Below are 23,175 nucleotides of genomic sequence, written 5' to 3' on the forward strand. Positions count from 1 at the left end.
TCTTTCTCCTGTGAGGATGGAACTTACAACCCCTGGTTTATTAGACCAGTGCTCTACCACTGAGCTAAAGAGGCGCGGCCTAGCGGTACTCTTGGGTACTTCGTCCTTACGGTCGTCTGCACCATCAGACTTTAGCTGACAACACTTCATATTACCGGCTAATATTTGCAGCTATGGCGACAAATTACTGCTTGGCTACACATCTGACACGTAACCGATGTGCTCTCCAAACCACAACACTTGCTTTTCAGAACATGTCTTTCACACATGTCTACAAAATCACCTTCACCTTCAAATACAGTTTCCTTGCGACTGACAGAGACGTAGGCAAAGTTTAAAGTTGCTATTTCCATTAAATCTCGTTAATCAGAAAAACGGTAATTTACACCTGCAGCGGAACAAAATTCCGTTCCGCCCAGCGTCTGGCTCGAACCCACGACCCTGGGATTAAGAGTCTGACGCTCTACCGACTGAGATAGCCGGCTACCTCGGTGAATACTTGCCGGGTAGCACGTCACACAGTACTCGTTTGGGTTGGGTGGTCCCATACAGAATCTCTCCATGCTGCCTAATGTTTTCCTAACGTCACACTCGTCACGTACTTCACTTTTATGTCATAATCATTTCTTAGAGGCAAAGAAATTGCATGACAACAAGCAGAGCTAGTGGCGTCAAAATTAACACACATACTTTATGTGACTCAAAAGCCGAACGAGTTACTTTCCGACGTTGTTTTAGATGTGCAAGTGCCAGTCAAAACTCGCGGTGTCGGCACTCTGCCGACCATTTCGTTAGTTAACACCGGTCTTGATGTGTGTGTTTCAAGCTCAAGAGCATCTCCAAGCAAAAAATGGTCAACAGCAACATTCAGACGGTTTCGTACTGCTCAATTGCTACATTAAAACGGTATGTTTCTTTTTCAGAACTGAAAAAACACAAGCGTGACAGCATTCGAACCTGTAATCTTCAGATACGAAGTCCGACGCCTTATCCATTAGACCACACGGTCACTGACGATCAACATTTACATGTATACGACTCATCTCGAAACGCTCACACCCCTGAGGATTTGTGTTTTCGTTCTACACAGCCGCTGCCCCTTGCTCTTTCCCACCCATTCGTTACATTCAACCTCTGACAAGACCGACCAAATATAGACTGAGAAACAAGACCACACAATTTGTGCATTCGGAATCGAAGGCAGGCCGTCCCTCGCCGCATTTGCTACGATGGCCATTTGCTACTTCTGCAGAAGCGGCGGCGGCGACGACGACGACGACGACGACGACGACGACGACGACGACGAAGATCGCGAGAGACTCTGAGATATGTGAGAAATACATCTATAAAATGTAATTCAGACTGCCTCGTCCCACCTTATGCTGTACCGCTTTGGCAAATGCTTTATCTGCGCCATTCGCCTTAATCACATCTGAGAGTAAATCTTAAAAAAACGCCTGTCGCTAATTGTTCGTCATCACAGGTACTGTTTGCTATACGGCCACGACGCGCAACTGATTTCCAAAATTCATCTTTCTCCTGTGAGGACGGAACTTACAACCCCTGGTTTATTAGACCAGTGCTCTACCACTGAGCTAAAGAGGCGCGGCCTAGCGGTACTCTTGGGTACTTCGTCCTTACGGTCGTCTGCACCATCAGACTTTAGCTGACAACACTTCATATTACCGGCTAATATTTGCAGCTATGGCGACAAATTACTGCTTGGCTACACATCTGACACGTAACCGATGTGCTCTCCAAACCACAACACTTGCTTTTCAGAACATGTCTTTCACACATGTCTACAAAATCACCTTCACCTTCAAATACAGTTTCCTTGCGACTGACAGAGACGTAGGCAAAGTTTAAAGTTGCTATTTCCATTAAATCTCGTTAATCAGAAAAACGGTAATTTACACCTGCAGCGGAACAAAATTCCGTTCCGCCCAGCGTCTGGCTCGAACCCACAACCCTGGGATTAAGAGTCTGACGATCTACCGACTGAGATAGCCGGCTACCTCGGTGAATACTTGCCGGGTAGCACGTCACACAGTACTCGTTTGGGTTGGGTGGTCCCATACAGAATCTCTCCATGCTGCCTAATGTTTTCCTAACGTCACACTCGTCACGTACTTCACTTTTATGTCATAATCATTTCTGAGAGGCAAAGAAATTGCATGACAACAAGCAGAGCTAGTGGCGTCAAAATTAACACACATACTTTATGTGACTCAAAAGCCGAACGAGTTACTTTCCGACGTTGTTTTAGATGTGCAAGTGCCAGTCAAAACTCGCGGTGTCGGCACTCTGCCGACCATTTCGTTAGTTAACACCGGTCTTGCTGTGTGTGTTTCAAGCTCAAGAGCATCTCCAAGCAAAAAATGGTCAACAGCAACATTCAGACGGTTTCGTACTGCTCAATTGCTACATTAAAACGGTATGTTTCTTTTTCAGAACTGGAAAAACACAAGCGTGACAGCATTCGAACCTGTAATCTTCAGATACGAAGTCCGACGCCTTATCCATTAGACCACACGGTCACTGACGATCAACATTTACATGTATACGACTCATCTCGAAACGCTCACACCCCTGAGGATTTGTGTTTTCGTTCTACACAGCCGCTGCCCCTTGCTCTTTCCCACCCATTCGTTACATTCAACCTCTGACAAGACCGACCAAATATAGACTGAGAAACAAGACCACACAATTTGTGCATTCGGAATCGAAGGCAGGCCGTCCCTCGCCGCATTTGCTACGATGGCCATTTGCTACTTCTGCAGAAGCGGCGGCGGCGACGACGACGACGACGACGACGACGAAGATCGCGAGAGACTCTGAGATATGTGAGAAATACATCTATAAAATGTAATTCAGACTGCCTCGTCCCACCTTATGCTGTACCGCTTTGGCAAATGCTTTATCTGCGCCATTCGCCTTAATCACATCTGAGAGTAAATCTTAAAAAAACGCCTGTCGCTAATTGTTCGTCATCACAGGTACTGTTTGCTATACGGCCACGACGCGCAACTGATTTCCAAAATTCATCTTTCTCCTGTGAGGATGGAACTTACAACCCCTGGTTTATTAGACCAGTGCTCTACCACTGAGCTAAAGAGGCGCGGCCTAGCGGTACTCTTGGGTACTTCGTCCTTACGGTCGTCTGCACCATCAGACTTTAGCTGACAACACTTCATATTACCGGCTAATATTTGCAGCTATGGCGACAAATTACTGCTTGGCTACACATCTTACACGTAACCGATGTGCTCTCCAAACCACAACACTTGCTTTTCAGAACATGTCTTTCACACATGTCTACAAAATCACCTTCACCTTCAAATACAGTTTCCTTGCGACTGACAGAGACGTAGGCAAAGTTTAAAGTTGCTATTTCCATTAAATCTCGTTAATCAGAAAAACGGTAATTTACACCTGCAGCGGAACAAAATTCCGTTCCGCCCAGCGTCTGGCTCGAACCCACAACCCTGGGATTAAGAGTCTGACGCTCTACCGACTGAGATAGCCGGCTACCTCGGTGAATACTTGCCGGGTAGCACGTCACACAGTACTCGTTTGGGTTGGGTGGTCCCATACAGAATCTCTCCATGCTGCCTAATGTTTTCCTAACGTCACACTCGTCACGTACTTCACTTTTATGTCATAATCATTTCTGAGAGGCAAAGAAATTGCATGACAACAAGCAGAGCTAGTGGCGTCAAAATTAACACACATACTTTATGTGACTCAAAAGCCGAACGAGTTACTTTCCGACGTTGTTTTAGATGTGCAAGTGCCAGTCAAAACTCGCGGTGTCGGCACTCTGCCGACCATTTCGTTAGTTAACACCGGTCTTGCTGTGTGTGTTTCAAGCTCAAGAGCATCTCCAAGCAAAAAATGGTCAACAGCAACATTCAGACGGTTTCGTACTGCTCAATTGCTACATTAAAACGGTACGTTTCTTTTTCAGAACTGGAAAAACACAAGCGTGACAGCATTCGAACCTGTAATCTTCAGAGCCGAAGTCCGACGCCTTATCCATTTTTTTTTTTTTTTTTTTTTTTTTTTTTTTTTTTTGTCGTAGAAATAACTGCTCCTGGGAAGGACATATTCTTGATCTCATACGTTGCTTTATTCAGAATCACAATGTGACAAATTTAAGTCTTTGCAGTGAGTATAACCTTGACTATAGTACAGGAAAACGAATTGTTATAACAGATATTCATGTTATCCACGTCCTACTTCATCTCAAGGACGATGTGAAGAAAATTTTGAAATGTTGACTGATACCGGTGCCCATATTGGTTGGTTGTGCGCCAGTGTTGGTGTGAGAGATATACTTGAAAATCTAAGACATTAGGCGCACTGCCGGACAGAATATAGTGGATAAAATGTCCCATAAGCCATAGGTAGCTGTTATGTTTGGCTGCAGGGAAGAGTCGGTAGTCTGGGCGCAGAATGTCGTGGATCTGAATCGCATGAGGCGCAGTCCGGTTGAGCACAGCGAGTTTTTTGCGCGTCCAATTCCAGATGTGCACTTGATCCTTGCAGACAAACAGATGTGCAATAGTCTCAACCATGTGGCACAAGTCGCAGTAGGGACTGGGTGCAAGATTAATCCTGTGCCGCTTTTCTTTCGTCGGAATAGTGTCAGCGACCACGTCATACCATTTGGAGCGGACATCTGTCGGAAGCGTTGGATTATGGATGTTAGCCCAAACGAGGGACCAATTGCAAGCCGGATACTTCTTTTCCAAGGGCCCAGGCAGTGACGGCCGAAGTAAGTGGCGGTACAGTTTTACCGTCGGCTTCTTGAAAAGCTCGTCGTCGAGATAGCTACTTTCAAGGTAATACAGTGCTATATGCTGAAAGTGCGGGCCGACGTGGCCAATGTCCACAGGCGGAGATATATTGCGGGGGCGGGACAGTTGATAGAGCCGCTTCGTGACGGTGTCCTCGCTGGCGGTGAGTATCTGCCATGAGCGTTTCAGATACAGGGCTAGGGCATGAATGCCGGGGTTTTTCAAGCCAAGGCCTCCCATATCGCATGGCAGTGCTGTCGTGGTGAAGGAAACCTTAAAAATATTGAGCTTCCAGACGTACCAGGCGGCCGCCGCTAGGAGTGATCTTGCTACTGTGGGTGGCATAGGTAGGACGGCGGCAACAAATTGTAATTTGGAGAGGGCATAAGAGTTGACGAAAAAGGCTCGCTGCAGACGATCGAGGTGTCGCATGTTCTGGTCGCGCAGGAGTGCTTTTATCGCCTGAATTTTGGGTATCCAATTTTTGTGAGACATGTCCAGAGGCCGGGCCGTAACGTAGAGACCAAGGTGTTTTCTAGTCTGTACACAGGGCAGCCAAGCTTCGCCTGTGATAGGTCGTTCTTGACCAAGCGTTAAGGCGGCGGATTTATTGACGTTTAACATGGCACCACTATCTCTTTGGAATTCCTCAAGAATGCGTTTCGCTTCGGTGACATCGCGAACGTCGTTAAGAAGCACGCTGACATCGTCTGCGTAAGCTTGGACCACAGACTTGATACCATAAAACTGGAATCCAGGGAGGCTATGATGTAGATGGCGCAACAAGGGTTCCATGAGGATCGCATAGAGCGTCGTTGAAAGTGGACAGCCTTGCTTGATACCCCGTGAGAGCTGGACGTACTCCGTCAATGTATTATTGATCAGGAAGCGTGTACGGGTACCACTGATACAGTTGTTGATGAGGTGGATAAAATTAAGACTGAAGCCCATTGATTCCATCACGCCGCTGAGATAGTGATAGTCAGCTCGATCGTAAGCCTTATCGAAGTCAAGAAATGCTATGGCCATAGGAGTACGGGTGGCCCAGGTGAGGGAGACGAGATCCCGATATAGCGCCAAAATGGTGGACAGCGACCGACCACGGATCGCACTCATTTGGTATGGTCCCAGAAGATAGGGTAACAGCTGCCGTAATCGGGCATTGAGGGCGCGCGTCAGAAGCTTAAAGTCGGCATTGAGCAGCGTAATGGGCCGCAGATCTTTGGTGGTGGTCGGCGTCGGCGTCTTAGGTATTAAAACAGTTAACCCTTCTGTGAAGGCTGGGGGTAGAGCAATCCCACGTAGTACTTCATTGTACATCTCTGTGAGTTCGTCCCCTAATATAGGCCAATATTTGACGTAAAACTCGACAGAGAGCCCGTCCGTGCCCGGAGATTTATTTCGTGGCGCAGCAAGCAGGGCATCCTTCAGTTCTTCTTTGGTAAAGGGAGCAAGCAGGTCCCGATTGAGGTCGTCGGTAATGCAGTACGGCGGGGGTCCAGAATGATACCATTCTCGCACTTTCTCATGTGGTACACCAGCACAGGTGTAAAGTGCAGCAAAGTGGTTGGTAACATGGTTTTTGATGTCTCGCTGTAGGGTATAACAAGCACCGTCTGCATCCTGCAACTTATGAATAAGTTTCCTACGCGCTGCACGTAACTGTTGGACGATATGATGGACTGACGTCTGCTGTTGCGGCAAGTTTGTGGAGTCACGTGCTCGAATCTGGTGGCCGACGGCGGTGCAGCCCGTCAAGGATGTAATCTTGGCTTGGAGTCTGCGTACGTGCGTGATGTTATTAGGCACCTGATGATAATCCCGGTACAATTCTCGCAGGGCACAGAAATAGAATTCAGTGATTTCCTTTTCACCGCGAGCGCGAATCCGGGCGTGGTGCTTGATGCAAGTAATGAGTTTCCCCTTTGCATGAAGCGTCCACCAATCAATCCACGTGGAATACGTGGGCCTGCTTGATGTTACGGAGTGCCAAACTGACCGGATCTCACGCTCTAAAGTGGCGTCTTGTAAGAGGCGACAGTTGAGTTGCCATCGTCCGAAGCCTCTATAAACTTTCTGCGGTGAGTGATTAAAGACGATGTGGTAAGCGATATGGTCACTGAAATTAACGGGCCAATATTCGCAAGTTCCCACGTCGGCTAAAAGACCGCGTTGCACATATATGCGATCTAACCTGCTGGAAGATGTCTGCGTAAAGTGAGTAAAGGCAACTTCATCTGGGTGTAAGGTCGCCCACGTGTCGACTGACTGCAATTCTGTAACCAGTGTTAGCAGTTCCTGGCTGAAGTTAAAGTTCGGCGTTTGATCGGTGCGGCGCAATACGCAGTTAAAGTCACCACCCATAATAATACGCAGACGCAAGTCGATGATTAGATTCGCTATCTCTCCCGTGTAAAACTCCCTCCTCGCCGCTCGCGCGTTGGAACCGGAAGGGGCGTACACATTAAGAAGGAGTACATCATGGAACTGTGCGGCAATGCCTCGTCCGGTAGGTAACATGGACAAACAAGAACATTCAATGCCTTCCCGATACAGAATGATCGTACCTGCCTCCGTCCCTATATTGACAATGGCGTCATAACCGGGTACGTCGGCTAGGAGTGGAGTCAGTGCTTCCTGTACGAACAGAATGTCTATATCAGCGGCCCGTAAATAATGTCGAAGGCTGTGGATTTTTGCTTGAGAGACAATGCGGTTAACATTTATGGTAGAAATCTTATAGGATTGTCGTGAACGGAGCAATGTGGGATGAGTGGTCATCTGCAGATGAAAACAGGTACGATTTTTATCCCTTCATCAGTCGTCCGCTTCGGAGGTCGTATAAGTCTAGACGTCGCCGTCCGTGGACGCTGCATTGCGCCGAGACGTAAGCAGCGTATCACCAGTTGCCATCGGTTCTTCACGCTCGGGATTGCCAGTCATATCTTCAATATCATCCGCCCAATTATCGACAGACACAGCCGTCGTCGCGCCTGCTGCAGCAGTTCCGGAACCGCATTGCGGGCCGTCACCCTGCACATCTGCAACTTGGGCCGTCCGCGGTGGTGCACTAATATGTGCCCTCCCCGTGTCAAGGTTGGATACATCATCGTCAATATTCATGGGTGAGGCCAACGACGGAAGATAATCTTCGGTCCCCGAAGTGTCATCGCAGATCATGCGGCCCGCGTGTTTGGCCTTTTCACGCAAGGGAGGTGCCGATTGAGCTGCCGCCGGACGAGCGATCCGACGTTTCTTGTGCTTTTTCGGGGAGGACCCACTGACAGAGGCTTCCGCATTCTTTAAAGGAAGAGGAAGAGCCTCTGTCTCTTGCTGGCTGTCAGTGGCGGTAGTGGCCGCCTCCACAACGTCAACCCTGGCTTCCTCACGTGAGTCGTCACGGGGCACCGCGGCTAGTAAGCCAGCGACCGGCAAGGCTTCCTGAGCGGTAGAGATTTCCGTAGGTACATCTCCGTCATTCGTAACATCTGCCACACTAAGTCCGACTTCCGCAGCCGACGCAGTGGGTGTATTTGCACGGACCGCCGCTACATAAGTAGTCGGTAATATTGTCGGTTGCGGGGGAGGGCCCAGTTCACCCGCAGGCAGCTGCGTTACACGTCGTTGGATGCACTGTGCCCGGACGTGTCCCGTGGAATTACAGCCTGAACATGTACGAGGCTGTCCCTCATATATGATTATCGCCCTATATCCACAAATCGTTAGGTAGGACGGAATATGCCGTTGCAATTCGATCTTAATTTGCCGCACACCGTTCAAAACAGGGTACTTATGGAACGAGGCCCACTTTTCGGCAATGTTACTGATAATTTTGCCGTAGGACTTAATAGAAGCATTAATTTGTTCGGCCGAGATTTCAAAAGGCAACTCGAAAATCCTGACGGTACGAATACCAAGACCAGCGTGGACAACAGTCACCTCACCAACATTCCCGTCACTGTGTCGAAATTTATAGGTACCGCCACATGAATCGATGATTTTGTCGCACAATTCTGGGTCACGCAATTTGATATAAACTGTGCTACTGACAATAGACAAATGGATACCAATGATATCGGTGAGAGGCAATTTTACGTCTTCATCGAGAAATCGTTCGACTTCGTAATATTTCGGTCGAGAAAAACTTCCATCAAACATAAACTTCAAAGTATCTTTCCGCTCTGGGTGATCCATGTTAGGTTCTATTCGTTACAAACAAGATGTTTGCGCGCCGCAACGGCCCTCGACTCACCACGTGCCGCACCGCAGGCCGCAGCTGAGCATGTAAACAACGCTCCAGGCACGTCCGACCTGCACGACGGCCGCCCCTCGACTATCCATTAGGCCACACGGTCACTGACGACCAACGTTTACATGTATACGACTCATCTCGAAACGCTCACACCCCTGAGGATTTGTGTTTTCGTTCTACACAGCCGCTGCCCCTTGCTCTTTCCCACCCATTCGTTACATTCAACCTCTGACGTGACCGACCAAATATAGACTGAGAAACAAGACCACACACTTTGTGCATTCGGAATCGAAGGCAGGGCGTCCCTCGCCGCATTTGCTACGATGGCCATTTGCTACTTCTGCAGAAGCGGCGGCGACGACGACGACGACGACGACGACGAAGATCGCGAGAGACTCTGAGATATGTGAGAAATACATCTATAAAATGTAATTCAGACTGCCTCGTCCCACCTTATGCTGTACCGCTTTGGCAAATGCTTTATCTGCGCCATTCGCCTTAATCACATCTGAGAGTAAATCTTAAAAAAACGCCTGTCGCTAATTGTTCGTCATCACAGGTACTGTTTGCTATACGGCCACGACGCGCAACTGATTTCCAAAATTCATCTTTCTCCTGTGAGGATGGAACTTACAACCCATGGTTTATTAGACCAGTGCTCTACCACTGAGCTAAAGAGGCGCGGCCTAGCGGTACTCTTGGGTACTTCGTCCTTACGGTCGTCTGCACCATCAGACTTTAGCTGACAACACTTCATATTACCGGCTAATATTTGCAGCTATGGCGACAAATTACTGCTTGGCTACACATCTGACACGTAACCGATGTGCTCTCCAAACCACAACACTTGCTTTTCAGAACATGTCTTTCACACATGTCTACAAAATCACCTTCACCTTCAAATACAGTTTCCTTGCGACTGACAGAGACGTAGGCAAAGTTTAAAGTTGCTATTTCCATTAAATCTCGTTAATCAGAAAAACGGTAATTTACACCTGCAGCGGAACAAAATTCCGTTCCGCCCAGCGTCTGGCTCGAACCCACGACCCTGGGATTAAGAGTCTGACGCTCTACCGACTGAGATAGCCGGCTACCTCGGTGAATACTTGCCGGGTAGCACGTCACACAGTACTCGTTTGGGTTGGGTGGTCCCATACAGAATCTCTCCATGCTGCCTAATGTTTTCCTAACGTCACACTCGTCACGTACTTCACTTTTATGTCATAATCATTTCTGAGAGGCAAAGAAATTGCATGACAACAAGCAGAGCTAGTGGCGTCAAAATTAACACACATACTTTATGTGACTCAAAAGCCAAACGAGTTACTTTCCGACGTTGTTTTAGATGTGCAAGTGCCAGTCAAAACTCGCGGTGTCGGCACTCTGCCGACCATTTCGTTAGTTAACACCGGTCTTGCTGTGTGTGTTTCAAGCTCAAGAGCATCTCCAAGCAAAAAATGGTCAACAGCAACATTCAGACGGTTTCGTACTGCTCAATTGCTACATTAAAACGGTATGTTTCTTTTTCAGAACTGGAAAAACACAAGCGTGACAGCATTCGAACCTGTAATCTTCAGATACGAAGTCCGACGCCTTATCCATTAGACCACACGGTCACTGACGATCAACATTTACATGTATACGACTCATCTCGAAACGCTCACACCCCTGAGGATTTGTGTTTTCGTTCTACACAGCCGCTGCCCCTTGCTCTTTCCCACCCATTCGTTACATTCAACCTCTGACAAGACCGACCAAATATAGACTGAGAAACAAGACCACACAATTTGTGCATTCGGAATCGAAGGCAGGCCGTCCCTCGCCGCATTTGCTACGATGGCCATTTGCTACTTCTGCAGAAGCGGCGGCGGCGACGACGACGACGACGACGACGACGACGACGACGACGACGACGACGAAGATCGCGAGAGACTCTGAGATATGTGAGAAATACATCTATAAAATGTAATTCAGACTGCCTCGTCCCACCTTATGCTGTACCGCTTTGGCAAATGCTTTATCTGCGCCATTCGCCTTAATCACATCTGAGAGTAAATCTTAAAAAAACGCCTGTCGCTAATTGTTCGTCATCACAGGTACTGTTTGCTATACGGCCACGACGCGCAACTGATTTCCAAAATTCATCTTTCTCCTGTGAGGATGGAACTTACAACCCCTGGTTTATTAGACCAGTGCTCTACCACTGAGCTAAAGAGGCGCGGCCTAGCGGTACTCTTGGGTACTTCGTCCTTACGGTCGTCTGCACCATCAGACTTTAGCTGACAACACTTCATATTACCGGCTAATATTTGCAGCTATGGCGACAAATTACTGCTTGGCTACACATCTTACACGTAACCGATGTGCTCTCCAAACCACAACACTTGCTTTTCAGAACATGTCTTTCACACATGTCTACAAAATCACCTTCACCTTCAAATACAGTTTCCTTGCGACTGACAGAGACGTAGGCAAAGTTTAAAGTTGCTATTTCCATTAAATCTCGTTAATCAGAAAAACGGTAATTTACACCTGCAGCGGAACAAAATTCCGTTCCGCCCAGCGTCTGGCTCGAACCCACAACCCTGGGATTAAGAGTCTGACGCTCTACCGACTGAGATAGCCGGCTACCTCGGTGAATACTTGCCGGGTAGCACGTCACACAGTACTCGTTTGGGTTGGGTGGTCCCATACAGAATCTCTCCATGCTGCCTAATGTTTTCCTAACGTCACACTCGTCACGTACTTCACTTTTATGTCATAATCATTTCTGAGAGGCAAAGATATTGCATGACAACAAGCAGAGCTAGTGGCGTCAAAATTAACACACATACTTTATGTGACTCAAAAGCCGAACGAGTTACTTTCCGACGTTGTTTTAGATGTGCAAGTGCCAGTCAAAACTCGCGGTGTCGGCACTCTGCCGACCATTTCGTTAGTTAACACCGGTCTTGCTGTGTGTGTTTCAAGCTCAAGAGCATCTCCAAGCAAAAAATGGTCAACAGCAACATTCAGACGGTTTCGTACTGCTCAATTGCTACATTAAAACGGTATGTTTCTTTTTCAGAACTGGAAAAACACAAGCGTGACAGCATTCGAACCTGTAATCTTCAGATACAAAGTCCGACGCCTTATCCATTAGGCCACACGGTCACTGACGACCAACGTTTACATGTATACGACTCATCTCGAAACGCTCACACCCCTGAGGATTTGTGTTTTCGTTCTACACAGCCGCTGCCCCTTGCTCTTTCCCACCCATTCGTTACATTCAACCTCTGACGTGACAGACCAAATATAGACTGAGAAACAAGACCACACACTTTGTGCATTCGGAATCGAAGGCAGGCCGTCCCTCGCCGCATTTGCTACGATGGTCATTTGCTACTTCTGCAGAAGCGGCGGCGGCGACGACGACGACGACGACGACGACGACGACGAAGATCGCGAGAGACTCTGAGATATGTGAGAAATACATCTATAAAATGTAATTCAGACTGCCTCGTCCCACCTTATGCTGTACCGCTTTGGCAAATGCTTTATCTGCGCCATTCGCCTTAATCACATCTGAGAGTAAATCTTAAAAAAACGCCTGTCGCTAATTGTTCGTCATCACAGGTACTGTTTGCTATACGGCCACGACGCGCAACTGATTTCCAAAATTCATCTTTCTCCTGTGAGGACGGAACTTACAACCCCTGGTTTATTAGACCAGTGCTCTACCACTGAGCTAAAGAGGCGCGGCCTAGCGGTACTCTTGGGTACTTCGTCCTTACGGTCGTCTGCACCATCAGACTTTAGCTGACAACACTTCATATTACCGGCTAATATTTGCAGCTATGGCGACAAATTACTGCTTGGCTACACATCTGACACGTAACCGATGTGCTCTCCAAACCACAACACTTGCTTTTCAGAACATGTCTTTCACACATGTCTACAAAATCACCTTCACCTTCAAATACAGTTTCCTTGCGACTGACAGAGACGTAGGCAAAGTTTAAAGTTGCTATTTCCATTAAATCTCGTTAATCAGAAAAACGGTAATTTACACCTGCAGCGGAACAAAATTCCGTTCCGCCCAGCGTCTGGCTCGAACCCACGACCCTGGGATTAAGAGTCTGACGCTCTACCGACTGAGATAGCCGGCTACCTCGGTGAATACTTGCCGGGTAGCACGTCACACAGTACTCGTTTGGGTTGGGTGGTCCCATACAGAATCTCTCCATGCTGCCTAATGTTTTCCTAACGTCACACTCGTCACGTACTTCACTTTTATGTCATAATCATTTCTGAGAGGCAAAGAAATTGCATGACAACAAGCAGAGCTAGTGGCGTCAAAATTAACACACATACTTTATGTGACTCAAAAGCCGAACGAGTTACTTTCCGACGTTGTTTTAGATGTGCAAGTGCCAGTCAAAACTCGCGGTGTCGGCACTCTGCCGACCATTTCGTTAGTTAACACCGGTCTTGCTGTGTGTGTTTCAAGCTCAAGAGCATCTCCAAGCAAAAAATGGTCAACAGCAACATTCAGACGGTTTCGTACTGCTCAATTGCTACATTAAAACGGTATGTTTCTTTTTCAGAACTGGAAAAACACAAGCGTGACAGCATTCGAACCTGTAATCTTCAGATACGAAGTCCGACGCCTTATCCATTAGACCACACAGTCACTGACGATCAACATTTACATGTATACGACTCATCTCGAAACGCTCACACCCCTGAGGATTTGTGTTTTCGTTCTACACAGCCGCTGCCCCTTGCTCTTTCCCACCCATTCGTTACATTCAACCTCTGACAAGACCGACCAAATATAGACTGAGAAACAAGACCACACAATTTGTGCATTCGGAATCGAAGGCAGGCCGTCCCTCGCCGCATTTGCTACGATGGCCATTTGCTACTTCTGCAGAAGCGGCGGCGGCGACGACGACGACGACGACGACGACGACGACGACCGCGAGAGACTCTGAGATATGTGAGAAATACATCTATAAAATGTAATTCAGACTGCCTCGTCCCACCTTATGCTGTACCGCTTTGGCAAATGCTTTATCTGCGCCATTCGCCTTAATCACATCTGAGAGTAAATCTTAAAAAAACGCCTGTCGCTAATTGTTCGTCATCACAGGTACTGTTTGCTATACGGCCACGACGCGCAACTGATTTCCAAAATTCATCTTTCTCCTGTGAGGACGGAACTTACAACCCCTGGTTTATTAGACCAGTGCTCTACCACTGAGCTAAAGAGGCGCGGCCTAGCGGTACTCTTGGGTACTTCGTCCTTACGGTCGTCTGCACCATCAGACTTTAGCTGACAACACTTCATATTACCGGCTAATATTTGCAGCTATGGCGACAAATTACTGCTTGGCTACACATCTGACACGTAACCGATGTGCTCTCCAAACCACAACACTTGCTTTTCAGAACATGTCTTTCACACATGTCTACAAAATCACCTTCACCTTCAAATACAGTTTCCTTGCGACTGACAGAGACGTAGGCAAAGTTTAAAGTTGCTATTTCCATTAAATCTCGTTAATCAGAAAAACGGTAATTTACACCTGCAGCGGAACAAAATTCCGTTCCGCCCAGCGTCTGGCTCGAACCCACGACCCTGGGATTAAGAGTCTGACGCTCTACCGACTGAGATAGCCGGCTACCTCGGTGAATACTTGCCGGGTAGCACGTCACACAGTACTCGTTTGGGTTGGGTGGTCCCATACAGAATCTCTCCATGCTGCCTAATGTTTTCCTAACGTCACACTCGTCACGTACTTCACTTTTATGTCATAATCATTTCTGAGAGGCAAAGAAATTGCATGACAACAAGCAGAGCTAGTGGCGTCAAAATTAACACACATACTTTATGTGACTCAAAAGCCGAACGAGTTACTTTCCGACGTTGTTTTAGATGTGCAAGTGCCAGTCAAAACTCGCGGTGTCGGCACTCTGCCGACCATTTCGTTAGTTAACACCGGTCTTGCTGTGTGTGTTTCAAGCTCAAGAGCATCTCCAAGCAAAAAATGGTCAACAGCAACATTCAGACGGTTTCGTACTGCTCAATTGCTACATTAAAACGGTATGTTTCTTTTTCAGAACTGGAAAAACACAAGCGTGACAGCATTCGAACCTGTAATCTTCAGATACGAAGTCCGACGCCTTATCCATTAGACCACACAGTCACTGACGATCAACATTTACATGTATACGACTCATCTCGAAACGCTCACACCCCTGAGGATTTGTGTTTTCGTTCTACACAGCCGCTGCCCCTTGCTCTTTCCCACCCATTCGTTACATTCAACCTCTGACAAGACCGACCAAATATAGACTGAGAAACAAGACCACACAATTTGTGCATTCGGAATCGAAGGCAGGCCGTCCCTCGCCGCATTTGCTACGATGGCCATTTGCTACTTCTGCAGAAACGGCGGCGGCGACGACGACGACGACGACGACGACGACGACGACGATGACGACGACGACGACGAAGATCGCGAGAGACTCTGAGATATGTGAGAAATACATCTATAAAATGTAATTCAGACTGCCTCGTCCCACCTTATGCTGTACCGCTTTGGCAAATGCTTTATCTGCGCCATTCGCCTTAATCACATCTGAGAGTAAATCTTAAAAAAACGCCTGTCGCTAATTGTTCGTCATCACATTTACTGTTTGCTATACGGCCACGACGCGCAACTGATTTCCAAAATTCATCTTTCTCCTGTGAGGATGGAACTTACAACCCCTGGTTTATTAGACCAGTGCTCTACCACTGAGCTAAAGAGGCGCGGCCTAGCGGTACTCTTGGGTACTTCGTCCTTACGGTCGTCTGCACCATCAGACTTTAGCTGACAACACTTCATATTACCGGCTAATATTTGCAGCTATGGCGACAAATTACTGCTTGGCTACACATCTGACACGTAACCGATGTGCTCTCCAAACCACAACACTTGCTTTTCAGAACATGTCTTTCACACATGTCTACAAAATCACCTTCACCTTCAAATACAGTTTCCTTGCGACTGACAGAGACGTAGGCAAAGTTTAAAGTTGCTATTTCCATTAAATCTCGTTAATCAGAAAAACGGTAATTTACACCTGCAGCGGAACAAAATTCCGTTCCGCCCAGCGTCTGGCTCGAACCCACAACCCTGGGATTAAGAGTCTGACGCTCTACCGACTGAGATAGCCGGCTACCTCGGTGAATACTTGCCGGGTAGCACGTCACACAGTACTCGTTTGGGTTGGGTGGTCCCATACAGAATCTCTCCATGCTGCCTAATGTTTTCCTAACGTCACACTCGTCACGTACTTCACTTTTATGTCATAATCATTTCTGAGAGGCAAAGAAATTGCATGACAACAAGCAGAGCTAGTGGCGTCAAAATTAACACACATACTTTATGTGACTCAAAAGCCGAACGAGTTACTTTCCGACGTTGTTTTAGATGTGCAAGTGCCAGTCAAAACTCGCGGTGTCGGCACTCTGCCGACCATTTCGTTAGTTAACACCGGTCTTGCTGTGTGTGTTTCAAGCTCAAGAGCATCTCCAAGCAAAAAATGGTCAACAGCAACATTCAGACGGTTTCGTACTGCTCAATTGCTACATTAAAACGGTATGTTTCTTTTTCAGAACTGGAAAAACACAAGCGTGACAGCATTCGGACCTGTAATCTTCAGAGCCGAAGTCCGACGCCTTATCCATTAGGCCACACGGTCACTGACGACCAACACTTACATGTATACGACTCATCTCGAAACGCTCACACCCCTGAGGATTTGTGTTTTCGTTCTACACAGCCGCTGCCCCTTGCTCTTTCCCACCCATTCGTTACATTCAACCTCTGACGAGACCGACCAAATATAGACTGAGAAACAAGACCACACAGTTTGTGCATTCGGAATCGAAGGCAGGCCGTCCCTCGCCGCATTTGCTACGATGGCCATTTGCTACTTCTGCAGAAGCGGCGGCGGCGGCGGCGACGACGACGACGACGACGACGACGACGAAGATCGCGAGAGACTCTGAGATATGTGAGAAATACATCTATAAAATGTAATTCAGACTGCCTCGTCCCACCTTATGCTGTACCGCTTTGGCAAATGCTTTATCTGCGCCATTCGCCTTAATCACATCTGAGAGTAAATCTTAAAAAAACGCCTGTCGCTAATTGTTCGTCATCACAGGTACTGTTTGCTATACGGCCACGACGCGCAACTGATTTCCAAAATTCATCTTTCTCCTGTGAGGATGGAACTTACAACCCCTGGTTTATTAGACCAGTGCTCTACCACTGAGCTAAAGAGGCGCGGCCTAGCGGTACTCTTGGGTACTTCGTACTTACGGTCGTCTGCACCATCAGACTTTAGCTGACAACACTTCATATTACCGGCTAATATTTGCAGCTATGGCGACAAATTACTGCTTGGCTACACATCTTACACGTAACCGATGTGCTCTCCAAACCACAACACTTGCTTTTCAGAACATGTCTTTCACACATGTCTACAAAATCACCTTCACCTTCAAATACAGTTTCCTTGCGACTGACAGAGACGTAGGCAAAGTTTAAAGTTGCTATTTCCATTAAATCTCGTTAATCAGAAAAACGGTAATTTACACCTGCAGCGGAACAAAATTCCGTTCCGCCCAGCGTCTGGCTCGAACCCACAACCCTGGGATTAAGAGTCTGACGCTCTACCGACTGAGATAGCCGGCTACCTCGGTGAGCACTTGCCGGGTAGCACGTCACACAGTACTCGTTTGGGTTGGGTGGTCCCATACAGAATCTCTCCATGCTGCCTAATGTTTTCCTAACGTCACACTCGTCACGTACTTCACTTTTATGTCATAATCATTTCTGAGAGGCAAAGAAATTGCATGACAACAAGCAGAGCTAGTGGCGTCAAAATTAACACACATACTTTATGTGACTCAAAAGCCGAACGAGTTACTTTCCGACGTTGTTTTAGATGTGCAAGTGCCAGTCAAAACTCGCGGTGTCGGCACTCTGCCGACCATTTCGTTAGTTAACACCGGTCTTGCTGTGTGTGTTTCAAGCTCAAGAGCATCTCCAAGCAAAAAATGGTCAACAGCAACATTCAGACGGTTTCGTACTGCTCAATTGCTACATTAAAACGGTATGTTTCTTTTTCAGAACTGGAAAAACACAAGCGTGACAGCATTCGGACCTGTAATCTTCAGAGCCGAAGTCCGACGCCTTATCCATTAGGCCACACGGTCACTGACGACCAACGTTTACATGTATACGACTCATCTCGAAACGCTCACACCCCTGAGGATTTGTGTTTTCGTTCTACACAGCCGCTGCCCCTTGCTCTTTCCCACCCATTCGTTACATTCAACCTCTGACGTGACCGACCAAATATAGACTGAGAAACAAGACCACACACTTTGTGCATTCGGAATCGGAGGCAGGGCGTCCCTCGCCGCATTTGCTACGATGGCCATTTGCTACTTCTGCAGAAGCGGCGGCGGCGACGACGACGACGACGACGACGACGACGACGACGACGACGACGACGACGAAGATCGCGAGAGACTCTGAGATATGTGATAAATACATCTATAAAATGTAATTCAGACTGCCTCGTCCCACCTTATGCTGTACCGCTTTGGCAAATGCTTTATCTGCGCCATTCGCCTTAATCACATCTGAGAGTAAATCTTAAAAAAAAACGCCTGTCGCTAATTGTTCGTCATCACAGGTACTGTTTGCTATACGGCCACGACGCGCAACTGATTTCCAAAATTCATCTTTCTCCTGTGAGGATGGAGCTTACAACCCCTGGTTTATTAGACCAGTGCTCTACCACTGAGCTAAAGAGGCGCGGCCTAGCGGTACTCTTGGGTACTTCGTCCTTACGGTCGTCTGCACCATCAGACTTTAGCTGACAACACTTCATATTACCGGCTAATATTTGCAGCTATGGCGACAAATTACTGCTTGGCTACACATCTGACACGTAACCGATGTGCTCTCCAAACCACAACACTTGCTTTTCAGAACATGTCTTTCACACATGTCTACAAAATCACCTTCACCTTCAAATACAGTTTCCTTGCGACTGACAGAGACGTAGGCAAAGTTTAAAGTTGCTATTTCCATTAAATCTCGTTAATCAGAAAAACGGTAATTTACACCTGCAGCGGAACAAAATTCCGTTCCGCCCAGCGTCTGGCTCGAACCCACAACCCTGGGATTAAGAGTCTGACGCTCTACCGACTGAGATAGCCGGCTACCTCGGTGAATACTTGCCGGGTAGCACGTCACACAGTACTCGTTTGGGTTGGGTGGTCCCATACAGAATCTCTCCATGCTGCCTAATGTTTTCCTAACGTCACACTCGTCACGTACTTCACTTTTATGTCATAATCATTTCTGAGAGGCAAAGAAATTGCATGACAACAAGCAGAGCTAGTGGCGTCAAAATTAACACACATACTTTATGTGACTCAAAAGCCGAACGAGTTACTTTCCGACGTTGTTTTAGATGTGCAAGTGCCAGTCAAAACTCGCGGTGTCGGCACTCTGCCGACCATTTCGTTAGTTAACACCGGTCTTGCTGTGTGTGTTTCAAGCTCAAGAGCATCTCCAAGCAAAAAATGGTCAACAGCAACATTCAGACGGTTTCGTACTGCTCAATTGCTACATTAAAACGGTATGTTTCTTTTTCAGAACTGGAAAAACACAAGCGTGACAGCATTCGGACCTGTAATCTTCAGAGCCGAAGTCCGACGCCTTATCCATTAGGCCACACGGTCACTGACGACCAACGTTTACATGTATACGACTCATCTCGAAACGCTCACACCCCTGAGGATTTGTGTTTTCGTTCTACACAGCCGCTGCCCCTTGCTCTTTCCCACCCATTCGTTACATTCAACCTCTGACGTGACCGACCAAATATAGACTGAGAAACAAGACCACACACTTTGTGCATTCGGAATCGAAGGCAGGGCGTCCCTCGCCGCATTTGCTACGATGGCCATTTGCTACTTCTGCAGAAGCGGCGGCGGCGACGACGACGACGACGACGACGACGACGACGAAGATCGCGAGAGACTCTGAGATATGTGAGAAATACATCTATAAAATGTAATTCAGACTGCCTCGTCCCACCTTATGCTGTACCGCTTTGGCAAATGCTTTATCTGCGCCATTCGCCTTAATCACATCTGAGAGTAAATCTTAAAAAAACGCCTGTCGCTAATTGTTCGTCATCACAGGTACTGTTTGCTATACGGCCACGACGCGCAACTGATTTCCAAAATTCATCTTTCTCCTGTGAGGATGGAACTTACAACCCCTGTTTTATTAGACCAGTGCTCTACCACTGAGCTAAAGAGGCGCGGCCTAGCGGTACTCTTAGGTACTTCGTCCTTACGGTCGTCTGCACCATCAGACTTTAGCTGACAACACTTCATATTACCGGCTAATATTTGCAGCTATGGCGACAAATTACTGCTTGGCTACACATCTGACACGTAACCGATGTGCTCTCCAAACCACAACACTTGCTTTTCAGAACATGTCTTTCACACATGTCTACAAAATCACCTTCACCTTCAAATACAGTTTCCTTGCGACTGACAGAGACGTAGGCAAAGTTTAAAGTTGCTATTTCCATTAAATCTCGTTAATCAGAAAAACGGTAATTTACACCTGCAGCGGAACAAAATTCCGTTCCGCCCAGCGTCTGGCTCGAACCCACAACCCTGGGATTAAGAGTCTGACGCTCTACCGACTGAGATAGCCGGCTACCTCGGTGAATACTTGCCGGGTAGCACGTCACACAGTACTCGTTTGGGTTGGGTGGTCCCATACAGAATCTCTCCATGCTGCCTAATGTTTTCCTAACGTCACACTCGTCACGCACTTCACTTTTATGTCATAATCATTTCTGAGAGGCAAAGAAATTGCATGACAACAAGCAGAGCTAGTGGCGTCAAAATTAACACACATACTTTATGTGACTCAAAAGCCGAACGAGTTACTTTCCGACGTTGTTTTAGATGTGCAAGTGCCAGTCAAAACTCGCGGTGTCGGCACTCTGCCGACCATTTCGTTAGTTAACACCGGTCTTGCTGTGTGTGTTTCAAGCTCAAGAGCATCTCCAAGCAAAAAATGGTCAACAGCAACATTCAGACGGTTTCGTACTGCTCAATTGCTACATTAAAACGGTATGTTTCTTTTTCAGAACTGGAAAAACACAAGCGTGACAGCATTCGGACCTGTAATCTTCAGAGCCGAAGTCCGACGCCTTATCCATTAGGCCACACGGTCACTGACGACCAACGTTTACATGTATACGACTCATCTCGAAACGCTCACACCCCTGAGGATTTGTGTTTTCGTTCTACACAGCCGCTGCCCCTTGCTCTTTCCCACCCATTCGTTACATTCAACCTCTGACGTGACCGACCAAATATAGACTGAGAAACAAGACCACACACTTTGTGCATTCGGAATCGAAGGCAGGGCGTCCCTCGCCGCATTTGCTACGATGGCCATTTGCTACTTCTGCAGAAGCGGCGGCGGCGACGACGACGACGACGACGACGACGACGAAGATCGCGAGAGACTCTGAGATATGTGAGAAATACATCTATAAAATGTAATTCAGACTGCCTCGTCCCACCTTATGCTGTACCGCTTTGGCAAATGCTTTATCTGCGCCATTCGCCTTAATCACATCTGAGAGTAAATCTTAAAAAAACGCCTGTCGCTAATTGTTCGTCATCACAGGTACTGTTTGCTATACGGCCACGACGCGCAACTGATTTCCAAAATTCATCTTTCTCCTGTGAGGATGGAACTTACAACCCCTGGTTTATTAGACCAGTGCTCTACCACTGAGCTAAAGAGGCGCGGCCTAGCGGTACTCTTGGGTACTTCGTCCTTACGGTCGTCTGCACCATCAGACTTTAGCTGACAACACTTCATATTACCGGCTAATATTTGCAGCTATGGCGACAAATTACTGCTTGGCTACACATCTTACACGTAACCGATGTGCTCTCCAAACCACAACACTTGCTTTTCAGAACATGTCTTTCACACATGTCTACAAAATCACCTTCACCTTCAAATACAGTTTCCTTGCGACTGACAGAGACGTAGGCAAAGTTTAAAGTTGCTATTTCCATTAAATCTCGTTAATCAGAAAAACGGTAATTTACACCTGCAGCGGAACAAAATTCCGTTCCGCCCAGCGTCTGGCTCGAACCCACGACCCTGGGATTAAGAGTCTGACGCTCTACCGACTGAGATAGCTGGCTACCTCGGTGAATACTTGCCGGGTAGCACGTCACACAGTACTCGTTTGGGTTGGGTGGTCCCATACAGAATCTCTCCATGCTGCCTAATGTTTTCCTAACGTCACACTCGTCACGTACTTCACTTTTATGTCATAATCATTTCTGAGAGGCAAAGAAATTGCATGACAACAAGCAGAGCTAGTGGCGTCAAAATTAACACACATACTTTATGTGACTCAAAAGCCGAACGAGTTACTTTCCGACGTTGTTTTAGATGTGCAAGTGCCAGTCAAAACTCGCGGTGTCGGCACTCTGCCGACCATTTCGTTAGTTAACACCGGTCTTGCTGTGTGTGTTTCAAGCTCAAGAGCATCTCCAAGCAAAAAATGGTCAACAGCAACATTCAGACGGTTTCGTACTGCTCAATTGCTACATTAAAACGGTATGTTTCTTTTTCAGAACTGGAAAAACACAAGCGTGACAGCATTCGGACCTGTAATCTTCAGAGCCGAAGTCCGACGCCTTATCCATTAGGCCACACGGTCACTGACGACCAACACTTACATGTATACGACTCATCTCGAAACGCTCACACCCCTGAGGATTTGTGTTTTCGTTCTACACAGCCGCTGCCCCTTGCTCTTTCCCACCCATTCGTTACATTCAACCTCTGACGAGACCGACCAAATATAGACTGAGAAACAAGACCACACAATTTGTGCATTCGGAATCGAAGGCAGGCCGTCCCTCGCCGCATTTGCTACGATGGCCATTTGCTACTTCTGCAGAAGCGGCGGCGGCGACGACGACGATGACGACGA

The sequence above is a fragment of the Schistocerca gregaria genome, unplaced genomic scaffold (genome assembly GCF_023897955.1).
Source record: "Schistocerca gregaria isolate iqSchGreg1 unplaced genomic scaffold, iqSchGreg1.2 ptg000285l, whole genome shotgun sequence".
Lineage (NCBI taxonomy): Eukaryota > Metazoa > Arthropoda > Insecta > Orthoptera > Acrididae > Schistocerca > Schistocerca gregaria.